Genomic DNA, 12359 nt, shown 5'->3' on the forward strand with positions numbered 1-12359 from the left:
GTGGCGATTGGAGGGGTGGGCTTCAAGGGTGGAGGAGATGTGGTGGAGAGCATCATCAACCACGTCTAAGGGGAAATTGCAGTCTTTGAAGAAGGCCATCTGGGTTGTTCGGTATTGGAATTGGTCCTCCTGGGAGCAGATGTGGTGGAGGCGAAGGAATTGGGAATATGGAATGGCATTTTTACAGGGGGCTGGGTGGGAGGAGGTATAATCTAGGTAGCTGTGGGAGTCGGTCGGTTTATAGTGAATGTCCGTGTTGAGTCTGTCGCCTGAGATAGAAATGGAGAGGTCTAGGAAGGGGAGGGAGAAGTGTGAGACGGTCCAGGTAAATTTGAGGTCGGGGTGGAAGGTATTAGTAAACAAGTCAGGAGTGTGATGCAAAATTCCCACTTACCTAGATGGGTGCAACACTGAAGAAGTTTGACACCATCCAGGACAAAGCTGGCTACTTGACTGGCACCACATCCACTCCCTCCATGACTAACGCTCAGTAGCAGCAGTGATCACTATCTACAAGATGCATTGCAAAAATTCACCAAACATCCTTTGACAGCATGTTCCCAATCCATGACCACTTCCATCTAGAAGGACAAGGGCAGCAGATACAACTGAACACCACCACCTGCAAGTTTCCCTCCAAGCAATGAACCATGTTGACTTGAAAATATATTGTTATTCTGTCACTGTCAGTAGGTCAAAATCCTGGAATTCCCTCCCTAACGAAAATTGTGTGTCAACCTACAGCACATGGACTGCAGGGGTTCAACAAATCAGCTCACCACCACCTTCTCAAGGGTAACTAGAATTGGGCAACTAATGCTGGCCAGGCTGCAACTCCCACATTCCACGATTGAATAAAAAGTCCTGTGATCTAAGAATAACTCAAAATAGTCCCTAGTCAATGAAGATTTTCTGAAAAATCATTAGAATAATGAGGAAACATTGATAGACAATTTGAATTTAGCAATTTACATTTAATCAGTAATGGATCATCTACTTTGCCTGATACTAGTTAAGAAATAAATGCTGGCCAAGACACTGGGAGAACTCCCATGCTCTTCTCTGAAACTGTGCAATGGAAACTTTTAGAACCACTCAGTGGGACAGACATGTCTCAGCTGAAAGACAGCACTTCCACAAGTGCAGCATGCCCTCAGTACTGCAGTGGAAAAGTTAAACTGGATGGTGCGCTCAAATATCTGAAGTGGGACTTAAAGCCATGATTTCAGAGTTCACAGGAGAGTGTGCTACCCAATAAGGCAAGTTGATATTAGTTCCGTATCAAATGGAAACACAGAGACAAGGTTTGGCATTATTGTTCTTAAGTCATATATATCACATTCCCAATTCCTTTGTATTCTGGATGTAGACTGTCCCTGATCGCAAACCCACTATTTCCCAGGACAGTACTGGTGCCTGTCTGTACATACTCACATCCAGATCTGCTACAAAAATGGTTGTTGGCTGACATTTGCTATTGCCTCTGGAGGTTTACAGCACTGCACAAAGGTCATACAAGATCACTGGAGTTAAATTCAGATTTAAGCATATGAGCTTCTTGAGCTTGTTTCACCATGCAATTAGATCATGGCAATCTCAATCAAGTTTACTTTCCATTCCACATCCATTAATACCCTTGCTTAATAAATATTTATTAACCTCAGTTCTTGAATGACACACAACCTCAAACTTTGGTTAAGGGACAGTGTCCAGTGTTCAGAGTGCCACTACCCTTATTGTGAAGAAGTGCTTCACGACAATATCCCTAATTCGTCTAGCTCTAAGATTACACCCTCCTGTCTTAGACTCCCCACCTTGCAAAACAGTTTCTCATTGCTTACCTCAAATCATTTAACAATTTTATGTCTTTCAATTTGATTACTCCTTAAACTTTTATACTCAAGGATTACAAGCTGAGGCCATACAGCCCATCTTTGCAATTTAGCCTTTTTTATGTAAATTAGGGCATCTATATCCATTCCAGGACTGAACGTATCCTTCCAGAACAGAAGCATTCCCAATGGAATCTTACCAGAGTTCTTCATGACAATAACATAACTTTCATGCATTTGTATTCTAGTTTTTTGACAGAAAAATAAACATTAGCTTTTCTAAAATTATTCATCCTTCATCAGTCAGAGCATTGAGTACAGACTTGGAATGTTATAGTAAGGCCATACAACTTATTGTTTAGCCACATTTAAAGTGCTGTGCACAATTCTGGTCGCCCTGTTATACGGAGGATGTTATTAAACTGTGAAGGGTGCAAAAAAGATTTACAAGTTGATTACCCAAGACTGGAGGGTTTGAGTTAGATGCAGAGGCTGGATAGGCTGGGATTTCTTTCCCCGGAGCAGAGGAAGCTGAGAGGTGACATTAAAGCTATTTATAAAATCATGAAGGGCATGGACAGAGTGAATAATCAAGGTTTTTCGTCCTCAGGGTAGCGGAGTCCAAAACTAGATGGCATAGGTTTAAGGTGAAAGGGGAAACATTTAAATGAGGCTTCAGGGGCAACTTTTTCACACAGCATGGTGCACGTAGGAACAAGCTGCCAGGGTTGGAGGATTTGAGCTATAGGGAGAGGCTGAACAAGCTGGGGCTGTTTTCCCTGGAGCGTCAGAGGCTGAGGGGTGACCTTATAGAGGTTTACAAAATTATGAGGGGAATGAATAGGGTAAATAGACAAAGTCTTTTCACTGGGATCGGGGAGTCCAGAACTAGAAGGCATTGGTTTAGGGGTGAGAAGGGAAAGATATAAAAGAGACAAAAGGGACAACTTTTTCACGCAGCGGGTGGTACGTGTATAGAATGAGCTGCCAAAGGATGTGGTGGAGGCTGGTACAATTACAACATCCTAAAAGGCATTTGGATGGGTATATGAATAGGAAGGGTTTAGAGGGATATGGGCCAGGTGCTGGCAGGTGGGACTAGATTGGGTTGCGATATCTGGTCGGCGTGGACAGGTTGGATGAAAGGGTCTGTTTCCATGCAGTATGACTCTATGACTCCAAGAAGTGGTAGAGGCGAGTATAATTACAATTTTTAAAAGACATTTGGGCAGGTATATGGATAAGGAAAGGTTGAGGGGGACATGGGCCAAATGCAGGCAGATGGGGCTAGTTCAATTTAGGGAGTCTGGTTGGCATGGGTGAGTTGGGCCAAAGGGTCTGTTTTGGTGCTTTGTTATTAGTCGGCAATTACATGACTACTTCCAATAAGCACCATGCCATTAGAGGCAACTTGATAAGACATGTTGAGCACTGAACAAGATTGGTCAGTGGTTGCCAATGTGTGGAAACAGTTGGCGCAGAGCACACTATTCTACTCGCTGAACCATCAAAGCAAGCAGAGAACCGGCCCTAAAATTTCAGGCCGGCAATCAGGCATTACTTTCACATGTTTTTCTAAAAGTAAAAATGCATGAGATTTTGAATGCAGAAAATTATTCGAAAGAAAGACCAATGAAAAACTGCTTACTTTCTCTGTTAGGAAGCATTACATAACTCACTCGCTATAACTAGGAGATTGCTCTCTTGAGCAGGAAGAATCATCCGTCTTCTAGCACCTAATTATCCATCCTCTAACAATGTAGATCAATCACTGTTTATTTTGGTAGAGAAAAGGAGGGGACAATTTTTGAGGGCTGTAATAAGTTATCAAATTACTGTGGAAGTTAAGTGCTCCTTGTGGGTTTGCAATATGTGAAAAATAGTAAAGAAGTGTCACTGATAGAGAGATAAACAACAGAGAGGAACACAACAGTGTGACTGGGTAGAATGTCATTCCAAGGTTGTTCAGTAGATAGTGATATACAGTACCTGTACCACACATAATTTGTCCTGGGTTTTCTTGATCCATTCACAGGTTGTGCATATCACTCGGCAAAAGTGAGGACTGCAGATGCTGGAGATTAGAGTAGAAAGTGTGGTGCTGGAAAAGCACAGCAGGTCAGGCAGCATCAGAGGAGCAGAAAAATGGACGTTTCAAGCAAAAGACCTTCATCAGGATATCACTGCATTTCACTGACTAGTCCAGATGCTGAACTGTAACATCTTAACTCAGACAGGCAACAAGGCTAGAAATCAGAGCTCACACTGAGCAGAGTAGCCAGACTGGTTCACATTAGCTGTGGAAGTTAAATGGCAGGTTCTTAACTGCAACATCTTTATTTCCCATCCCAAACTGCCCTTTAAAAACTGATGGTGAGCTACCTTCTTGAACAACTGTAGTCTATGTGGTTTAAACAATAGACAATAGGTGCAGGAGTAGGCCATTCTGCCCTTCAAGCCTGCACCACCATTCAATATGATCATGGCTGATCATCCTTAATCAATATCCTGTTCCTGCCTTATCTCCATAACCCTTGATTCCACTATCCTTGAGAGCTCTATCCAATTCTTTCTTAAATGAATCCAGAGACTGGGCCTCCACTGCCCTCTGGGGCACAGCATTCCACACAGCCTGGGTGAAGAAGTTTCTCCTCATCTCTGTCCTAAATGGTCTACCCCGTATTTTTAAGCTGTGTCCTCTGGTTCGGCACTCACCCATCAGCGGAAACATGTTTCCTGCCTCAAGAGTGTCCGATCCTTTCATAATCTTATGTGTCTCAATCAGATCCCCTCTCAGTCTTCTAAACTCAAGGGTCTACAAGCTCAGTCACTTCAGTCTTTCAGTGTAAGGTAATCCCTCCATTCCAGGAATTGACCTCGTGAACCTAAGCTGCACTCCCTCAATAGCCAGAATGTCTTTCCTCAAATTTGGAGACCAGAACTGCACACAGTACTCCAGGTGTGGTCTCACCAGGGCCCAGTACAGCTGCAGAAGCACCTCTTTGCTTCTATACTCAATCCCTCTTGTTATGAAAGCGAGCATGCTATTAGCCTTCTTCACTACCTGCTGTACCTGCATGCTTGCCTTCATTGACTGGTGTACAAGAACACCCAGATCTCTCTGTACTGCCCCTTTACCTAAATTAATTCCATTGAGATAATAATCTGCCTTCCTGTTCTTGCCACCAAAGTGGATAACCATACATTTATCCACATTAAACTGCATCTGCCATGCATCTGCCCACTCACCTAACTTGTCCAGGTCACCCTGTAATCTCCTAACATCCTCATCACATTTCACCCTGCCACCCAGCTTTGTATCATCAGCAAATTTGCTAATGTTATTGCTGATACCATCTTCTATATCATTAACATATATTATAAAAAGCTGCGGTCCCAGCACTGATCCCTGCGGTACCCCACTGGTCACTGCCTGCCATTCCGAAATGGAGCCGTTTATCATACTTGTTGTTTCCTATAAGCCAACCAACTTTCAATCCAAGTTAATATTTTACCCCCAATACCATGCGCCCTAATTTTGCTCACTAACCTCCTATGTGGGATTTTATCAAAAGCTTTCTGAAAGTCCAGGTACACTACATCTACTGGATCTCCCTCGTCCATCTTCAGAGTTAAACATCCTCAAAAAATTCCAGAAGATTCGTCAAGCATGATTTCCCCTTCATAAATCCATGCTGCCTCTGACCTATCCTGTTACTACTATCCAAATGTGTCATAATTTCATCCTTTATAATAGACTCCAGCATCTTTCCCACCACTGAGGTCAGACCAACTGGTCTTTAATTTCCTGCTTTCTCTGTCCCACCTTTCTTAACAAGTGGTACAACATTAGCCACCCTCCAATCCGCAGGAACTGATCCCGAATATATCGAACTCTGGAAAATAATCACCAATGCATCCACGATTTCTCGAGCCACTTCCTTCAGTACCCTGGGATGTAGACCATCAGGCCCCGGGACTTATCAACCTTCAGACCTAACAGTCTCTCCAACACTAATTCCTGGCAAATAAAAAAATCCCTTCAGCTCAGGTCCTTCAGCCACTGTTACCTCAGGGAGATTGCTTGTGCCTTCCCCAGTGAACACAGATCTGAAGTACCAATTCAACTCTTCTGCCACTTCTTTGTTCCCCGTAATATCACTCCCCTGTTTCTGTCTTCAAGGGCCCAATTTTAGTCTTAACTATTTTTTTGCCTTTCACATACCTAAAAAAACTTGTACTATCCTCCTTTATATTATTGGCCAGTTTACCTTCGTACCTCATTTTTTCTGTGTATTTCCTTCTTAGTAATCCTCTGTTGTTTTTTAAAAGCCTCCCAGTCCTCCGTTTTCCCGTTTATACTTTCTCTCTTTTAACTTTATATGTTTCTTAACTTCCCTCGTCAGCCGCAGCCACCCATGCCTCCTCCTAGGATCTTTCTTCCTTTTTGGAATGAACTGATCTTGCAACTTCTGCATTATACACAGAAATATCTGCCATTGTTCCTCCACTGTCATCCCTGCTAAGATATTGCACCATTGAACTTTGGCCAGCTCCTCCCTCATATCTCCATAGTTCCCTTTATTCAACAGAAATATTGTCACTTCCGATAGTACCCTCTCCCTCAAATTGCAGATTAAAGCTTATTGTATTATGGTCACTACTTTCCAATGGCTCCTTCACTTCAAGGTCCCTGACCAATTCTGGCTCGTTGCACAATACCAGATCCAGAATTGCCTTCTCTCTGGTCAGCTCCAGCACCAGCTGTTCTAAGAATCCATCTCGGAGGCACTGCACAAAGTCTCTTTCTTGAGGTCCAATACCATCCTGATTCTCCCAGTCTACCTGCATGTTGAAATTCCCCATAACAACTGTAGTAACATCTTTGCGACAGGCCAATTTCAGCTCCTGATTCATCTTACATCCGACATCCAGACTACTGTTTGGGGGCCTGTAGATAACTCTCAAGAGGGTCTTTTTACCCTTAGAATTTCTCAGCTCTATCCATACTGACTCTACATCCCCTGATTCTAGGTCCCCCCGCGCAAGGGACTGAATATCATCCATTACCAACATGGCCACCCCACCCCCTCTGCCCGTCAGTCTGTCTTTATGATAGCACATATAGCCTTGAATATTCATTTCCCAGGCCCTGTCCATTTAAAGCCACGTCTCAGTTATCCCCACAATATTGTATCTGCCAATTTCTAAAACAGCCTCAAGCTTATCCATCTTATTTCTATTGCTTCGTACATTCATGTATAATATTTTTAATTTATTACTGCCCTCACCTTTCCCATCAACTCCTATTTCATTCAATCTTACAGCATGATCCCTTTTTGAGTTTTCTGCTTCATTGATACAGTTGTCTTTCTTGACTTCCCTTATTCTAACTTTCCCTTCAATTTACTTCTTAAACATCCAGTTTGTCCCTTCTCCCCCCCCCGCTACTTAGTTTAAACGTTGCTGTGTTGCAGTAGCAAACCTGCTTGCCAGAATGCTGGTCCCTAACCTATTAAGGTGCAAACCATCTCTCTTGTAGAATTTATGCTCACCACAAAATATACCCCAGTGATCCAAGAATTTAAATTCTTGCTCCTGCACCAGTTCCCCAGCCACACGTTCAAGTCCATTATCTCCCTGTTTCTGGCCTCACCAGCCCGAGGAACTGGAAGCAAAACGGAGATAACCACCCTGGACGTCCTGGTTTTCAGCCTTCTTCCTAGTTCTCCGAAGTCCTGCTGTAGTATGTTCCTCTTCTTCCTGACATCATTGGTGCCAACATGTACCTCCACCTCTGGCTCTTCACCTTCGTCCTTGAGGATTTCCTGCACTCTGTCTGTGATATATTTAACCCTGTCACCAGGAAGGTAACACACCATCCTTAAGTCCCGTTTGCTGCCACAAAAACCCTGGTCAGTTCCTCTCACTACGGAGTCCCCTATTACCACGGCTCTGTGCGATGTCCGACTCTTCCGCTCTGCCTCTGCGCCAACTTTTAATTGACAGACCTGGCCACCTCGCAGACTGGCAGTGTCATCTGTCTCTACTGTTTCCAAAAGATTCAACTTGTTCCTGGCAGGTACTTCCCCCTGTGTCTCTTGCACCTGTCTCCTCTCTGCCTTCCTCATTGTCTGCTCTCTTCTGGTACGATTGGTGTAATAACCTCACTGAAGGTCTTGTCCAGAAAGATCTCGTTCTCTTGGATGAGCCTAAGATCCTAGAGTTCTTTCATCAGTGCTTCAATATGCTCTGTCAGCAGCTGAACGTGCACACACTTTCCACACTTATACGAGCCAGACACACCAGAGTCGTTGACCTCCCACATCAAGCACGTAGCACACTGAACCAGCTTGGCAGTCATGTCTTCACCCTCTTCTGTGGCGTAATCACTTCACTCAACCTCCTTGTCAAAGACTCCTGAGCTAAAGCCTCACTCTTGACTATACAGGAACTTCCTTGGACCCTCTTTTCAGGGCAAGTCTGTGGACTTTTAATTTAGGTTAGAGGAGGAGGGAGGGAGGGAGGGAGGCGCTACTATATAGGACCTGGGGTCTAGAACACCCATTCTAATAACAATCACTTACCTTCCCGACCGGCTTTGCGCTCTGCCTTCACTTCCGCCCAGCTCCCGCCGCTTTCTGATGCGAAAAGCCAACATACACCAACAGTGCTTTTAGGCAGGGTGTTCATGGATTTTGATCCAGTGACAGTAAGAAACATGATATAGATCCAAGTCAGAATTGTGCACAGCTTGGAGGGGAATTTATAAGCGATGGTGTTCCTGTGAAAGCACTGCTCTATCCATTTAAATGTCAGAGGTTGCAGATATGTGGTTGTGACACAGTGGCTCAGTGGTTAGCACTGATGCCTCACAGCTCCAGGTACCTGGGTTTGATTCCACCCTGGTTGTGCGGAGTTTGCACATTCTCCCTGTGTGGGTTGCCTCTGGGTGCTCCAGTTTCCTCCCACAGTGCAAAGGTGTGCAGGATTGGCCAGTGTCCAGGACGTGCAGGCTGGGGTGAGCCATGGGAAATGCAGGGTTACAGGGACAGGGCAGGTCTGGGTGGGATGCTCTTCGGAGGGCCAGTATGGACTCGATGTGTCGAATGACCTGCTTCTGTAATGTAGGGTTTCTATGTTTAGAAGGTGTGATTGAAGGAGATTTGATGAGTTGCTGTACTGCATCTTCTACACGATACATATTACTACTACTAGGCGCCCGTGGCAAAGTGAGTGAATACACAAAGGGGCCAATCAATCAGAGTGATTTGTCTGAGATATTGTGAAGCTTCCAGAGTACTGTTGGAGTAGCACTTGTCCAAGTCAATGAAGAGTATTCCATCACATTCTTGACTTGTACTTTGGAAACTGTGGGCAGGATCTAGAGACTCACTAGATGGGTTACTTGTGCTAAGCCAGTGACCCCTACTCGCATATATTATAGACCGACAGATGGTGAGGGTAGGTAATCACACACTTGACAGGGGAAAGCAAAAAAAGGCAGCTGCATGTGAAAGTGGGGGAGGGCAGCCATGCAAATACAGACTCTGACAAGATGATTGGCAATCACTTGAGAGTGGCTGCATATGAGTGGGGAAGGCAAGGAGAACAGCAACAAGAATGCAGAGAAGTGGCTGTAAGAAATGGGGACAGCAAAGCACAGCTGCAAGGGGAGGATGGGAGAGGGAAGATATGCACAAGGCTGAAGGGTGAAGGCAGCAAGCTATGCCCTTGTCACCTGCCCAATTGGATTGCAGAGAGTGGATCAAAGCTACATTAACCGTGTTTCATTGCAAAGGACAATAATTCCACATGTACATTGATTTTGGGGTCCTTTTGCGACTTGTCACCTAAATCAAATCAAATCAAATGCAACAAATGATGGTCATGCATACAACAAATAGTTGACTATTTCTCCATTCCTTCAAACACAATGTGGAAAACAGGAGCAGTAGCAGCATTCTGACAGAGCAATGTTCAAGGTGAACTCTGCAAAGTTATTGTTTGAAAGCTCAGGAGTGAGAAGCACCCCAGAATACAGAAGGTATCTGAATGACTATTCTGTTGTGGGGGAGGTGTAACAGGAGATGCTTGAGCAATATCTGCTCTGGAAATCACTATCATAGGACAGGCTCTGACAATTAGATTCCACCCAATTATTCTTTTGCAAAATCCAGTATTTTTATGTTGCACGCAGGAAAGTAAAAGCATTTGATGATTTTCTTTGTTAAATTCTGGTAGTGGAAATGCTGCTTCCATAACCTAGCCTTGCTTATTTACTTACCAACAAGTGATAACCAATGCAGACACCAAACTGAAATCTGCAATTTGGAAGCTAACGATTTTCCACAAAAATGCTATTCTTCTAAACAATAATTGAGTAATTACATATCCAGCATGGAAAATATTTGTATTTCTATGTGTTAGAAGCAATTTTAAACTAATAATATATATTCTACATCACTGTGATCATGCCAACATGTCACACATACAGATCAGATGTCTCAAGATGAATAAGCAATTACATGATTAAAAACTCTCAAATAATAAATTGTATGTTTGCAAAGAACTCATAGGTGAGTAATTTTCTGCAGCATAAATTAGAAATAAATAAGGCCATTGTATTCCTCCAATATCTCACTGAATTAAAGACAAAAAAAATTCAGTTCTTAATGACAGCAGGAATGAGCCAACGTCCTGATAGGGAAGGAAGTGTGGAAAAAGCCAAGGTGTGTTTCAAAGAGCCATGTTACAACATAGATTTTTCTGAACAGTGGGTAAGGGAAGAGCCAGGCTTGGCATTGATGCTCTTACAATAGTGTGGCTTAACAACACTCACTGATTAAGAAAATAAAAATAAACAAACAGTCACTTCAACGAAATAGCAATGCCCATGTTTCTCAAGCTGTACTGCAACATCCAGTTTCAGCAAAGATCAGCGTCAGGGGAAGCTATTCTGGAAGGAGACAGAAACAGGCAGAGACAAACACTAACCAAAGGACAGAGAGTGACAGAAGGATATCTGGATTTCAACAGGCATTAAATCAGATCAGTCTTTTCTGAACATGTTATTGGTGAGAATAGTTTGGAAGGTAAATTGTGAAGAGGTTGTAAGGGGTTTTCAAATTGAGTAATGTAGAGTTAGTAAATGAGTGGGTAAAACTTTGTCCAATGCAGTATTAAGTGGAGAATGTGATGTTTGTCAGGAAGAATCAATAAAGAGACTTCAGTTTAACTATGGAGATGTTTCAGGACTCTGAGGTCCAAAGGGATCTGGGTATCCTGGCATATAACTCACACGGAGTTAGTCTGCAGGGGTAGCAAGTGATTGGGAAGGCAAGGGCCTTTTTTTTATTCATTCACAGGATATGAGCATCACTGACTGGGCTAACATTTATCCCTCATTCCTATTAGCCCTCAAGGATATGGTATTAAGCTGCAGTATTGAACAGCTGCATTCCATAATACTAATTTTTCTGGAGAAAACAGAATGTAGCAGAAATTAAAACTGCAGCTTTCTCTGTTCCTGCTCCCAGTTCAACATTCAACCATTTAGTTTGTAATGAGTTACAGACTGGAATATAACTGATTTCTCAGCAAGCTTATGCATAGCATAACAGACACCATGGAGCGAGTTACTGACAGGACTATAGTTGAGGGCTTCAGTGTGGTTTACGCATCCAATAATCAATAATGGGGAGTGAATTATAGACTGGACTGCAATTGAGAAGTTATATAGAATAACAGACACTCTAGTTACTCTGGAATCTCATCGAGGAACACAGAGATGGTTTAAGTAGAGAATAACAAGTACTCAAGAATGGGTCAGCCATGGGAATCTACTCAAGAGACAGATGGGCCCAGGGGTGGCAGACAGAGTTTAATTTAGATAAATATGAGATGTTTCATTTTGGTATGGCAATTCAGGGCAGGACTTATACTGGCCTGGGAAGAGTTGTCAAACAAAGAGGCCTAGGAATACACATGTATAGCTCCTTGAAAATGGAATCACAGATAGATAAGGTGATGAAGACTATGTTTAGCAAGCTTGTCTTCATTAGCCAGTGCATTTAATATAGGAGTAGGGAGATTATGTTACAGCTGAACAGGACATTGGGGAGGCCACTTTTAAAATATTGCACTCAGTTCTTGTCTCCCTGCTATAGCAAAGATGTTGTTAAACATGAAAGGGTTCAGAAGAGTTTTACACGGATGTTACGCGGACTGGAGGGTTTGAGCTATAGGGAGAGGCTGAATAGGCTGGGGCTATTTTCCCTGGAGCATCAGAGGCTGAGGGGTGACATTATAGAAGTTTACAAAATCATGGGGGATACAGAAAAAATGAACAACAAAGATCTTTTCCCTAAAATAGGGGAGTCCAAAACTAGAGGGCATAGGTTTCAGGTGAGAGAGGAAAGATTTACAAGGGACCTAAGCGGCAACACTTTCATGCAGAGGGTGGGGCGTGTATGGCACGAGCTGCCAGAGGAAGTGATAGAGGTTGGTAAATTACAACATTCAAAA

At 43.3% G+C, this 12359-nt stretch overlaps 1 protein-coding gene across 4 annotated transcripts in view; it reads right to left on the bottom strand.

Annotated features, from left to right (window-relative positions):
• The window catches only part of agap1 (ArfGAP with GTPase domain, ankyrin repeat and PH domain 1), a 788284-nt gene that overhangs the window by 423822 nt on the left and 352103 nt on the right, over window positions 1-12359 (bottom strand). The gene's annotated exons all lie outside the window — the stretch shown is intronic.

This window comes from Hemiscyllium ocellatum, chromosome 7 (genome assembly GCF_020745735.1).
Source record: "Hemiscyllium ocellatum isolate sHemOce1 chromosome 7, sHemOce1.pat.X.cur, whole genome shotgun sequence".
Lineage (NCBI taxonomy): Eukaryota > Metazoa > Chordata > Chondrichthyes > Orectolobiformes > Hemiscylliidae > Hemiscyllium > Hemiscyllium ocellatum.